The sequence below is a fragment of the Carlito syrichta genome, unplaced genomic scaffold (genome assembly GCF_000164805.1).
Source record: "Carlito syrichta isolate Samal-C Ts95f unplaced genomic scaffold, Tarsius_syrichta-2.0.1 Scaffold313876, whole genome shotgun sequence".
NCBI lineage: Eukaryota > Metazoa > Chordata > Mammalia > Primates > Tarsiidae > Carlito > Carlito syrichta.
In genome coordinates this window covers 339,650-360,985 of record NW_007257972.1, presented here as the reverse complement: position 1 = coordinate 360,985, position 21,336 = coordinate 339,650, and the positions used below count along the sequence as shown (strand labels likewise).

At 38.7% G+C, this 21,336-nt stretch overlaps 1 protein-coding gene and 1 pseudogene across 3 annotated transcripts in view; one reads left to right on the top strand and one right to left on the bottom strand.

Moving 5' to 3' along the window:
• Positions 1-21,336, bottom strand: part of DNM3 (dynamin 3) — a 440,346-nt gene that overhangs the window by 123,686 nt on the left and 295,324 nt on the right. The window lies entirely within an intron of this gene.
• On the top strand, positions 10,488-11,100 carry LOC103273208 (annotated as a pseudogene). The gene has a single exon (XR_002482687.1). The product of XR_002482687.1 is annotated as a 60S ribosomal protein L13a pseudogene (transcript).

Genomic DNA, 21,336 nt, shown 5'->3' with positions numbered 1-21,336 from the left:
CTGCATTCCAGTGGCGACAGAGTGAGACTCCAACTCAAAAAAAAAAAAAATAAGAAGAAATGAAGGACTTTCTGGCATCACACAACCGCCCCTGGTTGAAACAAGAAGACATTGTGACAATAAATAGACCAATAACAACCCAGGAAATTGATTCTGTCATATGAAAACTACCTACCAGAAAAAGCCCTGGATCAGATGGCTTTCCAGCAGAATTTTACAAAATATACAAGGAATATATCAATCCTACTGAAAGTATTCCAGGCAATTGAGAAAGATTTAATTCTCCCCAAATCATTTTTACGAAACTAACGTCACACTGATACCCAAACCGGGTAAAGATCCAACAAAAAGAGAGAACTATAGGCCAATATCCCTTATGAATATAGATGCAAAAATTCTCAACAAGAATTCTAGCAAATTGGCTCTAAAAACACATCTCAAAAGTCATCCACTATGATCATGTAGGCTTCATTCTCAGGAGGCAGGGCTGGTTCAACATTCACAAGACCATAAATGTAATTAAATACATAAACAGATGTAAAAACAAGAACCACATGATTATGTCACTAGATGCAGAAAAAGTTTTTGATAAAATCCAGCATCCCTTCTTGATAAAAACTCTCAAACACCTAGGTATAGAAGGAACATACCTCAAAATAGTAAGTGCCATTTACAATAAACCTATAGCTAACATATTCTTAAATGGGCAGAAAATGGAAACATTTCCACTGAAAACTGGAACAAGACAAGGCTACCCACTCTCATCCCTCTTGTTCAACATTGTGTTGGAAGTCCTAGCCAGGGCAATTAGACAACAGAAGGAGATCAGGGGTATCCAAATAGGAAAAGAGGAAATCAAGTTATCCCTCTTTGCTGATGATATGATCCTAGACATTGAAAATCTAAGAGAATCTGTCAAAAACCTGCTTGTACTGATAATGGATAGGAAGTATCAACACGGTTAAAATGTCCATCTTACCATAGGTAATCTACAGATTCAACACAATACCCATTAAATTACCAACATCATTCTTCTCAGACCTGGAAATGACAATACAGAAATTCATATGGAAGCATAAATGACCACAAATAGCCAAAACATTCCTTAGCAAAAGGAACAAAGCAGGAGGTATCACACTTCCAGACATCAGACTTTACTATAAAGCTATAGTAATCAAAATAACCTGATACTGGTACAAGAACAGGCATACAGACCAAAGGAACAGGCTAGAGATTCTAGAAGCAAAGGCTCAATTTCTCAACCAATTCATCTTTGACAAAGCCTTCAACAACAACCAGTGGGGAGAGGGGAACCTATTCAACAAATGGTGCTGGGTAAACTGGCTGACCACATGCAGAAGATTGAAACAGGACCCCTACTTATCATCATACACAAAAATTATTTCTAAATGGATCAAAGACCTAAACATAAAATCTCAAACTATAAGGATCTTAGAAAACACAGGAGACACCCTTATGGAAATTGGAACCAATTCCTACTCATAACCCCAAATGCTCATCCTTAAGAAATAAGATAGACAAGTGGGACCTTATCAAACTAAGGATCTTCTGCAAAGCAAAAGAAACCATCGAGAGAGCAGGGAGACTGCCCACAGATTGGGAAAAAATATTTGCCTACTGAACATCTGACAAAGGCCTAACATCCAGGATCTACAAAGAACTCAAATGTGCTGGAAGGAAAAAACCAAACAGCCCCATTAAAAAGTGGGCAAAAGATATGAATACACATTTCTCAAAAGGTATATACGGGCAGCCAACAGACACATGAAAAAGTGCTCAGCCTCACTCATCACCAGAGAAATGCAAACCAAACCATATTGAGATACTACCTAACCTCAGTAAGAATGGCCATTTTTAATAAAACAAAAACCAACAGATGCTGGCGAGGATGCGGAGAAAAAGGAATGCTTGTACACTGCTGGTGGGAATGCAAACTATTGCAACCACTTTGGAAGACATATGGCGGTTTCTGAAAGAACTAGAAATAGTCCTTCCATATGACCCAGCAATTTCCCTTTTGGGAATATACCCCGAGGAACTCAAATTATTCTACAGAAAAGATACCTGCACACATATGTTTGTTGCAGCTCTATTCACAATAGCAAAAACATGGAACCAACCATGCTGCCATCGAAGCTGATCTGAATTTTAAAAATGTGGTACATATACACAATGGAATATTATGCAGCCATAAAGAAGGACAAACATATGGACTTCACAGCAACTTGGATGGATTTAGATTGAGCATACTCAGTGATCTATCACTGAAACAAAGAACAGAGTACTTTTCACTCATAAGCAAACCTTGAACAATTATTATAATACTATTATTATAGATAATACTGTAAGATAGGGATTGGCAATAGTGGGAAACTGTCAGTGGAGGGGTGGTGGGATGGTAGCTGAGGGAAACTGCTAGAGGAGGGAGGGGCATACCTCATCACCAAGGGTACCTGCATAATCAACGTTTGTATACCTAACCCTGAGTTGTACCCCACATCTTTATAATAAAAAAAGAGACTATTTACATTCCATACCATGAATATGAGTTGACCTTCACAAACGCCAGACTTCCCTTCTAAGCTACAGTGGCCTTCTTGGAAACTCTCATTTTGAAATCTTGATGTACTCTCAATCTTCTTTTTTCCAAAGATTCCTCCTATCAGTAAATGGCAGCTTCTTCCAAATAGCTGCTTCTGCCGGATGCCTAGGTGTCATTCAGGACATCCCTTTCTCCCCACTCAATTCCATCCTGTCAGTTCTGTCAATGCAGTGCCCCAACAGCCCCCGATTGTTCCTCTATTCCATCTTTCTTTCCCGGATGCCATCAACTCTCATCTGCATCATAATGAAGACTCCCATCCCCTGCACCTGCTCCACACCTACTCTCCCTTATGCGGCAAATCTAACCACATTACACCACTCCAGTGGTTCCTATCGTATCAGAATAAAAATAAAACAACCTTAACATGGCCTAGAGGGTCATAAATGACCTGGCCCCTGAGTCTTGTTCATCAGTCTTCAGCTGCCAGTTGTATGAACATACAAAGCTTCTTCCTACCTTGGTGTCTTGGCATATGCTGTTCACTGCCTGGAACAGTCTTTCCTTCTCCCTTTACCTAGTCTATTTCTACCCATTCTTCTAGAGTTGGTTTTGACCAACCCTGAATTCCCCAAGTGGACAGGTCATTCAACTATAAATTCTCACAGAAGTTGTAATTAAAAGTTAGAATTAAGTAATTATTATTTCCTACTAGTCTCTCTCACTCTACTGGGAATTCCATGAAAGTAGGGACGCTTCCCTTGTTCACAGCACCCAACCACAGGGCCAGAGCTCAGTAAGTCATTTCTAATGAGTGAATTATAGACTGAGGGATCACCAATGACTGAACTTAGCACCCTCCATTTGTTAAGAATATTTTTCCTTTTCTTTTTATATCATCATTAAAGATCAGTGCCACAATTTCAAATTGGAGGCTGGCTATTTCTTTTGACTCATGATTCATTGCCAAGGAAACAAGTTTTTTTTCTTTTTTTAACCTGAGTTGATTTCATATTTGACCTATGTCATTTCCTTTTCTTGACGTACTAAAGAGCAAATAATAACAATACTAAATGAATAAATAAAAATTTAACATTAAATACAAATTTAAAATTTGTAGAAGAATATTTTTAAGAATAAGAGAATTGCAAAACACATTTAATGTAAGTGCAGCTGCAGAGTCAGCTGAGTCACCACTAGCCTGACCTTCTTGGGTGCCAGGGACCACGGTGCTAGGTTTGTGTCAGCATTAATCACAGTAACAGCTAAAGAGCTGAAAGTATGAGTTTTGCTTACTGTGGGAGTCCCCAGCTGTGGGCATCTTCTTTATGAAGAAAGAGGCCATAAAAGAAAGTAGATTACAATTTAAACGGTAGAAATTCTCACAATATAGGATGCTTACTAGCTAAATATTCTCCCTTTCCCCAAATGCTGAAATAATCTGATGTCACATAAACTAAAAAAGTACGTAAACAAAATCAGAAGAGCCAAAAGTAATGAGTTAGTGGGAATTTGATCTCTTGGCATCTTAAAGGGACTTTAGCTCCTGGCCACTTTTCCTTAGACTTCATTTTTCCCTTAAGAGGAGGAGGACTGACTGATTTAACTGGTAAGCTATAAAGAAGACGTTGAGCAAGCTTGTGCCTGCAGGACACAGGCATTTCTCTCCTACTCCAAGATGTTCTGGTGAGCTCTGCCCTCTGGTAGGGCCTCTGGTTGCGACATCAGGGTGCTGAGGTATGAGCAAGACATTTGACTGTGGATCTAGATCCATTTGTTTCATGCCTTACCTGTTTGCCTCCTGTACATGGTTTCTGAACACAGCAGCAGTAATTCTAACTGGATAGGGGAAGCGGTGGGTGTGATCGATCGGCCACCTAAAAATCTATCAGTGAGGGAGTCTTTGAAGTGTGGTTGATGGTTGTGGTTTCAGACGGGTTAAAGAGGAGGCAATAGAAGGCCTTCTGGGTGAAAATGCCTGGCAGGCAGCTGGAGATGCAGGCTGGTGTCTAGGATAATAAATAATAACCATATTGCACTGGCTGTGATGGTGGGTGCCATGTGAACTTGTTTATTTTATTTTAATACAGCTTATTAGCTTCGTTAGGTTATTTTCCCACAGGAGGACAAGCCAAACAGCCACAGGTCATATGTCTACTTGGGCATAACCAATAGCAGGCGAATTAGCCAATATTATAATATCATTAAAAAAAAGTTGGTATTGCAATCCAAATTTTATTTAGCCCAAAGCAGTGAAAGACTTTAGAATGAAATAAAAAGCAACTGGTGAAGAAAGCAGAGAGAACCACAATTATTCTCAGTCTGTCTCGTTTATTAGGTCAGAAGAGTTATGGTTATAGCCTGCTTAAACTCAGCATGTCTAAACTCTGAAGAATATATAGAGAGGCCACTGATCCATCCATCCAGGCCCCCACATGCTGGGAGAAAATGCTCCCCAGCCTGTATCAGTTTGGCTTCTTCCTTCAATATTTACTATGCTTGAGAATCATGCTATGCGGAATATTTCATTTGAATTAATGACTTAATAATAATAATTGCTATATAAATAAAAATAGTAACTCATTTTAAAATTCTAAAGAATAAGGTTTATGAGGCACTATCAATGCAGAGGAAATGGCACAGTACAGATCAAGAATCCAAAAACAACACTTGTGACATAATATGGACAGTCATGGTTTCATGTTGGCCCTCAGACACCCAGAGGGAGTTAGAGATTTTTTAGAACCTGGGCCTGGGGTGAGGCTGTCTGTGTAGGTTTATCAGTAAGTACTAAGATATTAAGAGAGAATAGGGTAGAGGGAAATTTTAAAAGAATGAAAGGGACTGGCAGGGTCATGGTTTTATACAATGGCCCCACGAAACTAGCCTTTCAAGTTATTTTTGTATCATTACCTCTTGATATTCTTATCATGTCAAATTCTAGCTAGTCAGTTTGCTGACTTCATTTGAATGTTTTGTATAAGCCTTTATTACATGAAAAAATAGGACTTCATACTACTTTTCTGACTGAGGCTTCAAAAAGATGTCTTGGGGACCTCAGGAAGTTTGAGCCTTTGTGAATAGGGCTGCCTAAGATGTGCTGGGGCCCAGCATACCAGGCCCCTGACCCCAGCCCTTCATTCTGGCTCTGCAGCACCTCAGGCTAACCTTCAACAGGTCTGGGTGGGGTGAACTGCACACCGCTGGAAGCTCAAATTGTTTATGACCCATAACACATTCATGCCCATCAGTATTCTTGCTGCAAAACACTGGTAAAAACCGAGTCTACTTTGCAGTGACTCACTAGGGGAAACCATTTCAGGTGCCAGTTTTCAACACAATGCACATAACTGACTCTTCAAAGAAAATAAATCATAGCCTCGATTTTAACAAATTCAAGCACTTCAATAGCAACCTCGTTTTGCAAGAGTGGTATTCCAGCAGACAGACGAGGACAGTGGTAATGATGGTTCTAAGGCCAGGAGCCCTAGGGCACCCCTTAATCCCTTTAGGCCTTGTAAGCACTGTTTTCTCTGTCCCTGTTTGCTTCATAGCAGCCAACTTATAGCCTCAACTCGGACATTTCCTCTTCTGAGTCTTCCCCAGTTAGGATGAATCACATAAATCATTCTCTCCTTCCTTGTGCTCCTTCTAATGCCTCACTTATGTATCCACTGAGTTGAACCATAACTAACTTCTATTTGTGGGACTTACTGCTGTAAGAGGTGGTAAAAATATAAAAAATGTCAGAGTTGATTTACAAAAAATCATGGATGAGAGATCCATGATGGATGAATAAACAAGGAACACTTTTGAGGCATCTCTTCAACCTCAAAGTTTCTATTAAGGAAATTACCAGGCCAAGATTTTCTGTAAAAGATAACAGAATTGTGAATGAATTATGTATCTGGTTATATGATATGTCACTCTAACGGTTCTGATGGTATTTATTTTTTGGTTCATTGTTGGAAAACCATTTGAGAAGCTACGTGCCAGGTGTTATACTAGGTCCTGAGGGATACAGGGTGATTAAGAGAGGTAAGGCCCATATTACCATGAAACTTATATTTTGACAGCATGTACAACAAAAGATGGTGAACAGAGTGCTAAGAAATGCAGTCACAATCATTTATTTAGACTTCACTCTCAAGGTACCAAGTAATTCTCAATATTCCAATGACATTCTCCTCTTCCCCTTAAAAACAAAACAAAAAACAGACATCAGTTTTATTCCAGTAAGTTTCAACATTTTAACAATTACTCAAAAACTGAAAATAATTCATAACACAGGTAAAGGAAATCTTTACAAAGCTCCTAGTCCTTTAAAAAAAAATTGTTGTTTAGGGCCGGGCTTGGTGGCTCAGCCTGTAATTCCAGCACTTTGGGAGACCGAGGCGAGTGGATTGCCTGAGTCTGCAGGTTTGAAACCAGCCCGGGCAACTTGGTGAGACCTCATCTCTACAATAAATTTTTTAAAAAATTAGCCAAGTATGGTAGTGCGTGCCTGTAGTTCCAGTTACTTGGAAGGCTGAGGTGGAAGGATTGCCGGAGCCCAGCGGGTCGACGCTGGGGTGGCCATGAGTGTGCCACTGCACTCCAACCTGGGCGACAGAGTGAGATTCTAACTCAAAAAAAAAAAAATTGTTGTTTAAAAATGTACAGTACAAAGGAGTTTTTGATGAGACAGCTGTTTCAAAGAACAATGATTTCATGTTTTAAGACAAACTTTAAAATTGAGATGTCTTTGCCTTCCAGGAAAACTTAGCAACTGTAAGATTATTTCACTTCTCTTTCTTTCACATTTTACTGGATTTAATTTTAGGGGAAAAAATATATAAAAGAGAAAATTGTGTGCAACACAAAACAAAACCTATTGCAAAACAAGTAATTGAACATTTTAACCACAAGGAAAACCCAAAGGCAACCTCTTATAAAAACTTAGCTAAGGAAAGAGACAACATAGCATTTTTCTAGGGAAATTTACCTCTTCCCTGTTAAACTTGGAATATAACCATCTTAAATCCCAAGAAAATCAAGGTTGATTCAGTTTTCTATATGGGTGAATGCGAGGAATGACTGAAAAGGCTTCAGGAAGTAGCAGTGGAGAATCAGCCACAGTGAAGGCTATGAGGAAACTGCTGCCTTGTGCTCTGCTGAGTCCTGCCAACCACCATGCCAGGTCTGGGAGTCAAATAAAGAGTGGGACACATGGAGAAGCGGCTGGAGGGATCCTCCCAAATGACTTCAGAGGAGACAGATGAAGTTAAACAGGCAGAGGCTGCAAGAGAAAAGCGGCAGGCAGAGCACTGTCTGCCCAGTGAGCCCCTTGCATGGTAGCCACTGCCGTCAAGGAAGAAATGAGAGGGAATGGACAGCATGGCACAGGAACATGAGGAAGAGCGTTCTGATAACACAAACAGGCCTCTGATAATCAGGTCTCCTTCAGAGGCTAGCAAGGACCTAGGGAGGCTAGAACCTAAAAAGGAAGAAGCTTTAGAGTTGAACAGGTGCAGGCTGATGCCACAGTTGGAGCTGTGTAGTTATAAAAACATGTCCCACTCAAAGGCGAAGATGCTCCGTAAGCTGTCCAGGTGCCTGAACTGGAGGACTGTATGTATCTTCTCTCCTCTTACAAGGGACACAGGCGGGTTTCCATTGTGGGTACAGTTACCACACTGATAATCTGTATTGACAAATAAGGAATCTGAGACTATCTCCCAGTAGAGTTAAGCCTCATACTGCAGTAGTTTAACAAAAGATGCTTCTTGACAGAGAAAAAGTAAGAGCAATGCTTAAATATGCTATAGATGAAACAGTGATATCTCACCTAGAAAACATCCTAATCCCCTTTCAAAGTTTTCACTAACCAGTTAAACTTCTGGAAATTTCATATATAAAGTCTTAAGGGCTTTAGGTTTCTACAAGAATCAGCATGATGTGATAGAAGGAACATAGACATTGCAACCAGAAAAATTTAAGTCCTAGTACTTGTTAATTATTTGTTGGTGAGTCTTTGACTCAGAGTCTCAGAGACTCAATTTCTTTGTTGTTAAATGGAGATAGTACTATCTAAGAAGGTTGTTTTAAGAATTTGAAATAATGTATGCAAAACATTTAGCATGGTGTCTGGCAGTGATTATTATTAAAACGCAAATGTTCTTGGAGAAAGTGATTAGCTCACAAGGCCTGATTTTCTAATGATATAACTAACTAGGAATGAAAGATTAAAGAAGGTGGATGAAATAAGCAGTAAGGGAAAGGAAAAAATAAGATCACACACAAACTTCAGCTCCTCCCCAGCTTTGCCTTGAGCTTGGTTGAAACACTACAATGGACAGTCTTGGAAGCAAGAATATTAGACTTTCATCTCACTAGTGTATGCTAGATGTGGTCTTGCCTGCAGATAAAATATGACAACTCCTTGGTGTTTTTCAATTCCAACATTCCATAATTCAAAAATGTTAGAGTAAAAATATGGGATGGCCAAAATGAAAAAAGTATATGAGGAGAAACCCCCCCAAAAAAACCAGAATTATCTTTTGGAGGGAGGGTCCCTTGCAGCATAGGCTTCCTTCACTATGTAAGTGTTCTAGGAACCCATTAGCATCAGTATAACAGATTGCCTTATTATGAGAGGCTGCATTAGGCTTCGGTGAAAAAAAAAAATTTTTTTTTGAGATTCTTTCAATATATTTGCCCATTTTATAATGAGTAATTTATGAGCATACCTGCCCTCATCATGCTGAGTGTTTAGTAATTTTTGACCAAAAATGGCATGTCCCCTGAGCCCTAGCCTCCCTATTCACTCAATTTCACCCCAAGCAAATATTTTTTGTTTCCCCCATGAAAAAAAGTCCTCAAAGGGAAACATTTTGCTGATGTGGAAGAGGTAAAACAAAAAAAAGCAGAAGCATCAAAAGACACTAAAATTGACAAGTTCATAAACTGTTTTGAGCCATGGAAAAAGCATCTCATTAGGTATATTGCATCAAATGGAGAATACTTTGAAGTTTAGACATATAAGAATAAATACACAATTTTTTAATAAATAAATTCTGGGTTTTTTTTTTTTTTTTTGGTCCCTTCTTGTACTTTAGATTTTCCTTTTTCTTATTTATTTATTTATTTTTAATTTTTATGAATACATGATAGTTGTGTATATTTATGGAGTGCATGTGATATTTTGATACAAATGTACAATGTGTAATGATCAAATTACAGTGTAACTGGGCCATCCATCACCTCAAACATTTATTATTTCTTCGTTTAAGGAAAATTTGTCTTAGTGAAAAAGAAACAAGTGTAATACTGCCCAACAAGCTGAACTGAAGAACAGAACTCTAAATTACAGAGTGGGGTCTGCAAGCCAGCTTGAGTCACAAAGATAACCCTAAGATCTGGGTGGTTGTTACATTTTAAAAACCGATAATAATTACTTCTATTAAGTGCAGAGCTAGAGCTATTTACAAAGCAATTTACAGTGCCAAAGGACAAAAAGCCGACCCTCCTAGCTCAGCACGGTGTGTCCTCCTAGCTCAGCACGGTTTAAGTATGCTTACACTGAGGAACATGGGAATATTGGCTCACAGGTCACCTGATCTCTATTGGAGCAGGATTTTCCTGGTGACTGTTCTTTTGAGATTGCCATTGTGATGATTCAGCTGTGCACCATGGAGAAGAAAAACCAGTTTCAAGTGGATGGTTCATCTGGATCCCTGTTATTTTTCCATCTCTTGAAACATTTCAACAATTTCCTGGGCTCCTCTCTGTGTATCTCACCTCATCTCCTTTCAACCTATATTTATTTCATTAAAAAAGATATCCCTCTCCATACTTCTTTCCATTCCTTTGTGAAGATTTGCAGGAGTTCCTTGTTCCATAGCTTTAAAGTCCCACAATTTCCTTTCCCAGGTGACTGCTGAAGATGGCAGAGGGGCAGGCCCTGGTGCTAGATGGCCGAGGTCATCTCCTGGGCGGCCTGGTGACCATCGTGGCCAAGCAGGTACTGCTGGGCTGGAAGGTAGTGGTTGTGTGCTGCAAGGGCATCAACATTTCTGGCAATTTCTACCGGAACAATTTAAAGTACCTGGCCTTCTTCCACAAGCAGATGAACACCAAACCTTTCAGAGGCCCCTATCATTTCTGGGCCCCCAGCCGCATCTTCTGGCAGACTGTGCGAGGCATGCTGCCCCATAAGACCAAGCGAGGCCAGGCTACCCTGGATGGCCTCAAGGTGTTGGACAAATCCCGCCGTCCTATGACAAGAAAAAGCGGATGATGGTTCCTGCTGCACTCAAGGTTGTGCATTTGAAGCCTACGAGGAAGTTTGCCTATCTGGGGCACCTGGCTCACGAAGTTGGCTGGAAGTACCAGGCAGCTACAGCCACCCTGGAGGAGAAGAGGAAGGAGAAGGCCAAGATCCACTACCGGAAGAAGACACAGCTCACAAGGCTATGGAAACAGGCCAGAAAGAATGTGGAGAAGAAAAGATTGGCAAATACACAGAGGTCCTCAAGACTCAAGGCCTCCTGGTCTGAGCCCAATAAAGACTGTTGATTCCAAAAAAGATAAAAATAAAGTAAAATAAAAGTTGCACAATTTAATTCTGTTCTCTCTCTCCATCACACACACACACACACACACACACACACACACACACACACACACACACACAATATCCTTACATTCTGTTTTTGTAACTTCCAGTTACAAATAGTCTCTTTCCATCAAAGCAAAACTTGCCTGAACACAATTTTCGGTCTTTGGCCATGATTTCTCATATTCCAGTTTCCAGATGTGGAATGTCACTTTTACCTAGTCTTTTTACCCCATTTACTGTATTTCAGGATAACTTAATTATTGATGCTTGGTTTGAACTACTCCAATCATCTCTCGCTCATGTATGTGTGTTCATGTGTTTTGTAAAATTTGGAAACCATTAATTTTCATAATTTTGAATTTCAGCGACTTTCCTTATAAGAGTTTCATAAATTGCTTTTGTTTGTTTCCTCCTACTATTAACCTGGAATTTCTTTGAATGGCTTCTTAAACACTTAACAAAATAAAATAATATATGTAAAAGGAGAATGTAAAGTATGAAGTGCTATATAATTATTCAGTACCATTTTTCATATCAACACAAAATGTGCAATCATTACATAAATGTTAGTTGATGCTTAAGACTGAAAGACAAAAGTCTAGTAAGAAGCAAGTTCTAGCATATATATAAGCAATACCAAAATGTATTTACCCACTCACTCACTCATTCCTGAATAACTGTGGGTGTAAACATGACCCATCTAAAGCTGAGTGGGTATAAAAACATGTCCTACTGTATGCCAGACAGTGTTCTAGGCACTGAGGAAATAGTGATGAACACATTAGAAAAAAGAGATTAGACTCTTCCTTCACTGGACATATTCCAAAATGGGGAAGACAGAACACAAGCAAAAATGAATAAAAATATCAGAAAGGAATAAGTTATGAACAAAATAGAACAAGATAAAAACAGTGACAGAGATACTTCTTTAGACACAGAAGTCAGAAAATGAGGTGGAGACACTTGAAGAGACATGAGTTGAGAGGGTGGGCCATGACTCACAGAGATTTCTGGGAAAGAACATTTCTGGTGAATGCAAAGACCCTCAGACAGAAACCAGCTCTACATTCTCAGGAGACAGTGAGGAGGCCAGCATCACTGGAGCAGAGTGAACAATGTGAAGACCCAGAAATGAGTTCAGAGAAAGAGCCAGGAGATTGACAAGGGAAGACCTGCCAGAGCTTGATGGAAAAACACAAGGGTTTTGGCAGTCAGGTGTGACAGGAACAGATCTATTTCTCTTAAGATATCCCTCTAGTTGCTGTGCAAAGACCACACTAACTGCGGGGTGGCAAGAGCAAGGAGGCTAGTGCAGTGTCCAAGCAGGATGTGACTCGGCTGAAAAAGTGGAAGTGGTGAGAAAGACGAGGCTGAATTCCAAATATATATCCAAGGCAGAGCCATTATATATTTCTGAGAAACTGGTTGTGGAAAAGGAGGGCAAGACAGAGATCAAAGGTGACGCCTAAGTCTCTGGCAGGAGCAACGCTGGAAGCTGGAGGAAGAGCCTGGGTGAGTGGGGGAAATCAGGAGCTCAGTTTTAAACTGGGGTCAGTAAGAAGGAGACTGAATACAGATCTGAAGCCCCAGAGAGCGGCCAGAGTTGAATGTATACACTTAGCATCAACAGCATATAGATGAAACAAGGGCATGCTCTTAACATTTCCATATGAAACTCATGCCTGAGGTATTCAGTATTTCACTGGCAATCAGGACTGGTGATGTTGACAACAGCAATGTAAGTGAACCAAGCACATGCATTTGCTACTTAATTTGTGCCAATGTGGGAATCAGTCAGTGCAAACACCCATACACTAGAAAACTGAGAACATGTAGACATGAAACAAAATGATATCCAGTCTGGCAGGATTATGTTTAAAAAGCCAGATTGCCAGTGAAAATAAGCAAAGCACATTTTAGCAACGGAAACCCACCTAATTTCCCAGGTGAGGCAGGGGAGACTGATCACATGTCCCAGGAAAGGTCACAATGATAAGAGAAACTACCAGAGACAGAACGCTTGAATCTCCACATCAAGTCGATCCCTGTGGTCTGCTGGGGCTCTTCCCTAGTCAGCACGTGCTGAGGTTTGTCATGGAAACACCACAGAACTTTAGAAGCAGTGAAGTCCCATGGAGCAATGAGACACTGACCAAGTTTGTAAATTTATGCAACAAGTCACATGCTGCCCCTCCTGATTTTTAATGAAGGCAGGATACAGCAGGGATGATTATGAGGAGAAGGGCTAGTGAGTCATGACACTTGCCTTCTCCCCTGTGTTGTGGTGAAGAATGAGGAGTGAATGCTTCCCTGAGGGTCTGCATTTGTTATATATTGTGAAATACCAATGACCCTTTGAAGGGCTATCAGCAATATTTAGCATTAGTACATTTAAAAAAACACTAGCAATATTGACTTTAAGCAAAGAAAAGAGTCGTTTATACACCCAAGGAAAACAGACTGGGACTTTCTTCCTAAGTGCTTTGTCATTTTGATTCTCTAGCTCCTTGAACAGGATACAAAAAAGTATATTTCTGGGTCAAACCTAGTACTCACCTCAACTGTGTTCCATATGTGAGAAAGAAAACAGGAAACATCAGGAAAGGCAAAGAGATTTTTCCCTTGCAATGAATATCTGAGCTCAGAGTTGCTCTCCTTCAGGAACAGGCTAATTTTGATGCAGTCATAATTTTATATAAATTGCTTGAGAAGTATCTCTACTGCCTCTTGGGGCTAATGTAATCTACTATGTCTATAATTGATAGAACTTCAGTATAGGCAATATTCTTATTCAAGCCTTCTTATTCTAGTAGCTTACAATGTGGAGGAGAATCATAGTCACATATATTAACACTCTGAACACGTCTTATGTTTTCATAATAAAGCATCCTAATCCTTTTGCTATAATCACAAAAAAGTAATTTTTTTACCTCACCAATTATTTTAATTATCACTTACAGCATCTTTTTGGTTATATGACACCTTTGCTTGCAATTGACAGAGAAGTTTTCAATATATAATGTTTTAGGTTGTAAAACACCATGGCTTTCTACCCAAGTAGCATTGTTTTCTATTTTTGACGTCTACTTGACCACATCAATAACACTACTGCATACATACTTTCAGGACTACTCTACAGAGACTCCTAGGTCCTGTTTACTTACTATACTTGACCAGAATTCAAGAGTCTATGAATAAAATCTGGATTAATTTCCTCTAAGTTTAAATAACACTTCTCGTTTCCCCACATTGCAATTAGTCTGCCATTTATCTGCTTGCTACAAAGCCCTGAGAAATCTTCTACTAAAGATTGTCTTGAAACTGCTCAAATGAGACTGGTGTGCAAAATTTGAGTGTTTGAAATGTATTTCTGATTATTTATATAAAAATTAAAACTGGTTTGAGTATTGGGAATCTAGAAGATTAGGACCCTGAGTAATCTCACCTATTATACTGTACCGTTGATAGAAATATCTGTCTCTTTTTAATACTCTACTAGAGTCATAAATGTAGAGAACATGGGCCCTTTTTGTAGCCATCAGCGCCTACCACAGAACCTAACACATAATAGGTGCTCAATAAAGTAATTATAAATTGGATAATTTCTACTTTCACAAAGACAGTTTTCTAGTCACATGGTTTTTAAAAAACACAACGAATTTTTAAAAATCTCCACAACTCAGATTTTGTCAATGGCTCCTCAAAAGCTTTAAATATATAGTTGTCCATCGATTATTACCAAACATATGTAACCTCGCAAACAACTCATAGAGTAGTAATGCATGCTTTCTTCTTAAAGAAACCATCATGGCTTTTGTCTGACTTTTAGTTCTCACATTCATTATTACATTTGATATCAGCTTACCTAATATGGGATTCTTCATTTCTGATTCAAGGAATACTCCGTTTAATTAACAAGAAGAATCTCAGAGGCAAGTTGAAGGCATCAATAATAAACAACAGTATTACATTCACACCTGGAAAATTATAATTAACAGGGACTCTCACTCTTAAAGGCCAGTTGGAACATGGGCCATATACATGTATGTATGTTGGTGTATACACACACATATGTGTTAAAAAGTTTTTTATGTGTGATTATCACAAGATAATTTCTGTGTTACAAGATTTAAAAGAATTGCAACATAATTTATACATAAATTTTGCTAAGCATAATTTAAAGTTTAATGCTTAATTATGGAGCATTGTTTATATAAAAATATCAAAACATCTTTCCTGATGATGAGCTGGTATCTTTTTCTGGGTCACTTTTACACATTACTAATTCAGTTCTTTGGAAACACAGCACAGAAGAATGTAAGTCCTTTAACTCCATAAGATAATGTTCATAACTTCCTTAATGCATGCTAGGTTAAAAATAAAATGCTTCATAAATGAAAATTATTTTTAACAACAGATGATTTAAAGCAACTGTATTGCAGGTGTTCTCGTGGTGCTTCAGAGGAATAGCAGCACTTGACAGTTTCCTTTCTCAGATCATCTGGCTTGAGTACACTATGTGTATGTCCATGGGCTGGAAACCAAAATGTGTTTGCAAAGACTTTTAGACCAGTCAGGCCATGTGAAAGAAAAAAAACATCTCTCTGTAGGGAGAGGCAACAGAAATCATCAGGCAAGCTGGTTTTGATAAGAACGGGAAAGTTGAAATATCAATAACTATCTTTCTCAAGTTGTTTTCTCCTCATTAATGATTCAATTATTAAAAATAAGCCACTCTAAAGGGGGTAGACATGCAGCATGGAAGTACAACTCAATGGATTGTCCAGACAGTAGAAAATAATTCATGATAAAATAATTTTAGTAACAAATTATGAGTCAGCATGTTCTTGTTCTACATATATTCATGCAGATTATAGTCTCTATACTCTGTGAGATTCAAATGATATGTACTTTGAATGATTCTACCTGTTGAGCCTACACTACTGTAACTAATTCTAGTGATGGCTGCACAAATGGCAAGTCATAGGTGTCTAGGAATAATTAACTTTGACAGGGCAGTGTGTCTGGCAAATTCAACCTTATATTTGCAATGGCCAACAAAAAGCATTACTTCAGGTCTCCAAACTGCTTGTTTACCAGTCTATAATGACAAAAGTACAGAATGCACAGTTGAAAGCCTTGTAGCAATCTGACACTGCCATGACATCCAAGCCATGACCAGTGGACATCTGCTGATCAGTTTGGATGTTGTTGAATTCGTGCAGTGAGTGGCAGGCAGTGCTTAGATATATTACTTATGCATGCAGTAGGATGATGTATTGGTCTTCAAGTGATTGAAAAAATTTTTAAAAAACCATAGAAAGTCTGAAACGCAGTGTTTGGGGAAAATTCTCTATTTTAAATTATTTCACAGTTTTAATTCAAGATGTATAAATCCCTTAGGATTTATAGCATTTAATAAAAACCCATTTAATTCAATATTGCTTGTGTTTCATTACTTCATAGACCTGTCATAGTGTGAGAGAAGAAAGGTTGTCTTGACCCCAGACAACCAAATTGACCTCTTTCATTTGAGACTGAGGTCCTGTTTCTTTCCCTTTGGGACAGAATTATAGAGCAGGGAATATGTCTACATTCTTGGTGATAGGGTTACCCTTTTTAGTCACATCTTCATCACACATACTCCTTGACATCAACACATTTCCAGAATCTTTATTCCCTTTCAACTCTGAGCTGGTTGATGATTTCTTTCCCTGGTACCATCTTCACCACATCATCACTCATGAAAGAGCAAAGGTAGATAGGGGAGTAAACAAATGCTCTGGAAGTTCCATCAGTGTTTTGACATTTATTTAGGGATGAGTGGGAGAAGATGGAATGACATGGCTTTTGATTGCTAAGATAAATTACTTTATCAACTTGGCCTGAAATGAGTTCGACTTTCCAGATGCGTTCTGTCTTCACTATCATCTTCATAGATGATTTTAAAAGTAAAATATACTATTTATGTTAACATGGAATGGGTTTATCACTGTTAGTTTTAAATGAATTAATAAATGGATATTTTTTAAATCTCTCATTTTTAATGTCTAACGATAGATATAATTAGTGATATGTTGATAAAAGTTTAATAATCAGATTTCTGGGGAAAAAAAGAAAAGAAAAGCCTGATTGCCAGCATTTGCCAATTTTCATGGTTTAAAACCCCTCACTATGGCCATTTTCAAGCAACAATGAGAAGTCTACAAATTCACAATTCCTGATATAAGCCACATAAACAAAAGCTCTTTGGGATCTTCAACAATTTTAGGGGTCAAAGCCATTGGTATAGATCTATCCACAAGCCCATTTATTTTTAAATCCACAATGTAATTATCAAAATGCAGAATTATTTCAGCTATCTTAGTGCACTGGTAGAGTAACCAAATGGCAAGCATTTATCTATTTTCTAAAGCAAAATCATTTTATAATGTTTTTAAAAAGTCCAGGCTAGCCGGGCTCGGTGGCTCAGCCTGTAATCCCGTGCTTTGGGAGGCTGAGGTGAGTGGATTGCCTGAGCCCGCAGGTTCGAGACACGCCTGGGCAACTTGGCGAGACCTCATCTCTACAATAAATCAAAAAATTATCTGGGTGTCGTAGCGCGCGCCTGTAGTTCCAGCTACTCGGAAAGCTGAGGAGGAAGGATTGCAGAAGCCCAGCAGATTGAGGCTGCGGTGGCCGGGAGCGGCCACTGCACTCCAGTCTGGACGACAGAGTGAGACTCCAACTCAAAAAAAAAAAAAAAGTCCAGGCTAATATCTAGTATGTGTACCACTAATGCTTTTGTCTAGAAAAGATCCTAGTGAGGTGTGGATTTCACACGCGCTGAGTGCAAAGGCAGACACTTGTTGGAATAGGCAAAATACTCTCTGCAATTGCACTTTTGGAAACTGTTCCTTTTATACATTCAATACTTTCCTCAGATTCTAAGAAATAAACACAAGCAGTTTCAAAATTAGAAAAAGAAAAGAAAGGGGAAAAACTCGCTGCAGTTACAACTTTGCAAATATTTTCTTGATGAAACCATGCATCTGCTCAGAGTTAGCTACAGAGTATGACCAACATTTTCTACCAAGGCTTGTGCTGCATCTTAGTTCCCTTTGCTGAGGCTGTGTTAATTAAAATTAATTACACATGCCAGTAAACAGTTTCCTCTGAATGCAGCAAATGAAAGCAGAATAATGTAATTTATATGCAAGCTATATAATTCAAACCTTCTCAATGTTTTCTCTCAGCAGGTATAGTCACTAAGGATATTCTTTGTGGGTAAGTTGGTTTCATCATGTCAACTGAAGAAAAATTAAAATATATTATACATGCAACGGTAAGTCACAGAAAAATTATTTATTTATAAATGGATATGTTTAAAAGCCAGGCTTAATATTCTTGAGTGCATGATGAGGTAGCTCAATGATCTTCATTTAAGCATTACAAATCTAAGTTTAACTTTTGACTTAATGGCTTTTTTTTTTTCAAATTCAAGAACTTCTAGGTAAAGAACTGCTTTAGTGATGTCAGGATAGTATATAGTGACATTTGTAATCATGGGAAACACGGTGCCTGTCAGAGATGCCATGGGTATATTATTCAATGTAATCAACTCTAAACAGCAACATAATTGAAGAATAACACTCTTTGGACTTTTTCTGTTTATTTTACTGTTTCATATAAGTTTTTTTTCTTTTTCTTCTTTTTGACAATATTCTACAGGTCATCTCTAAAAGCCTGATTATATGAATAGTCAGTAAAGCGTACCCTCAATTGTCTTTATTTTTGTTCTTGGGAGCCCTCTAAAACTGTAAAGGGAATATAGGTGTTTTAGAAGTCTTCCTCAGCTAGAGAAGGGTTCACAGTCCTGCTTATTCACTTCTTACAAGCTCCCAGGCTGCTGTCTCACTGCAGCTTCAGCCTGGGCCACGCTTTCATAAAACCACCACCACACTGGCTGATAGAAAGCTGCAGAACACAGCTCACATAAATCCCACCCTTACCACATATAGCCTCCTTTAAAATAAAAGCCTGAGACAAATCAGTTAATATCTTGAATCCTGTTCTTTAGAACGACTAATTAGTTTTCAAAAGGCAAGGCAAAAATTTTAACAAAAATTAGCAATCCTTTGTACAGATCTCTTTGAAGATGGGATGATGATCTGTCAGATTTTGTCTTGGACTTGTCACTAGGGCATCTCATTTAAAGACGTATCTCAGAACCAATCATGTATTTTTTTTGTAGTATGTTTGCAACTACGATTGCTTCCCTATCGTTAATGAACAGCAGCTGCGGCCGCTTTATGGCTCCCAGTGGAGGCATACTCCTGTCCCAAGCCTCAGTGTTTGTCTGAGGCGGGCAGTGGGGGGAGGGGATCGCCTATCGGCAAATACTTGTTCTGGAAAATAGATGGAGAGAGAGCAACGTGTTTGCTCTGAAATCCTAGAAGAAAAGTAAACTTGCTGTGAAGGACATAATTTCTTTTTGTTCTTGAACTTTACATAGTCATGTTGGGCTCATTCATCAACACAGTCTTTGGACAGAAGCCTCCTGACCATGAATGCCTCAAACACTTTGACCAAACCTCCTGCTGGCACTAGTAATGGCTTCAGTGACAACCCCAGTTTAAATCCTTGGGGAAAAAGGAGCTGAATCCAAGTTACTAATTCTATCCTATTAATCCCTTTGTTTGAAATACAAAGGCTCCTGAGGAGGAAAATGCCCAATTCACCTAGAAAAATGGATCTGGACCACGTACAGATGTTCGAAGCATAAAGAACTCCTCCAAAGCCTTTTAATGATATTTGAAAAAGCCGGAGAGCACAAACTTGCTGTTTTTCTCCCTCAGAAAGGTAGAAACAGTCATCCAAGTAGGACATCATACTCCCATTTCATTTCAGAGTTTAATTTGAAAAACAATTTTAAAAGAATTTAAATGGATTGCTTTAAGTCACAGGCATTTCATACTCAAGCAAACCATGCTGTCTTTCATGAGAATGTGTCTTAGCTGCGAAATCAATTGTCACAGCCTTACTTCACAAAAGTATTACCAAATTATATTTGATTTCTCTCTTGGTGTGGTTGGTGAATCACATAAATCAAGTGGGCAGACAGTTTTGGTGCTCTGATCCATCTCTCCGCAGGTTCCCCTTCAAAAGCATTTCCCCACTCCTCTCTGATGTACCTGGATTTCCTAATGATGCTATTTTACAACTAGAGACACTGTTAAGGAAAAAACATTCAGTATTAAGAATTGGGAAACTTACAGCAAGCAGAATCAGAACCATATGACAACAACTATTTTTGTAGTGAGAGATGAGAACAAAGGAAGAGAACAAAACAGAGATCTCTGATTCAAAGATTTGGATTTATAGCTTTCAAGACACAAAATAATCCTTTACTGACTTGTTAACCATACACTCCTGTCCAATTCCTCAACAAAGAAAGCACATGGTTTATCTTTCTAGATTTACAGAGAGAAATAAACACTAACTACTGTCATATTGTGAACTCACAATCAACAACTCTGCAAAAGTCTTCAAATCTCTGCCTGACCAATGTGAACTTAATAGTTCTAGCAGAAAAAAGAGGAAGTGAAAACTTATAAACAGAGAATTTAAATTGTCTTATGGCTGTCCTCCTGCCTAAGTTTGAAAAGTTCTGTATATAACAGGAAGCCTGAAATTTGTTAATACTTTGTTAGAATTAAAGAAGTGAAACTTACAAAACATTTTTAAATAACAGATTATAAAAACAAAAATTAACACAATTTATTATTATTATCTATTATTAACACAATAAAACATTTATACTATGTTTTTATCTCTTAAAGGACAATGGCATGGGATTCTATTCCATTTAATTCAAATAACACCCAGTTATATAGTTTGTATATTTCTGAAAATTCTCAGATCTGTACTTTTTTTTTTTGAGTCAGAGTCTCACTCTGTCGCCCAGGCTAGAGTGCAGTGGCATGCTCATGGTTACCCCAGCGTAGACCTGCTGGGCTCAGGCGATCCCGCCACCTCAGCTTTCCTAGCCAGAACTACAGGTGTGTGCTACTACTCCCAGCTAATATTTTGGTTTATTGTAGAGACGAGGTCTCACCAAGTTGCCCAGGCTGGTAGCGAACTCCCGGGCTCAGGCAATCCTCTCGCCTTGTCCTCCCAAAGTGCAGATCAGTAC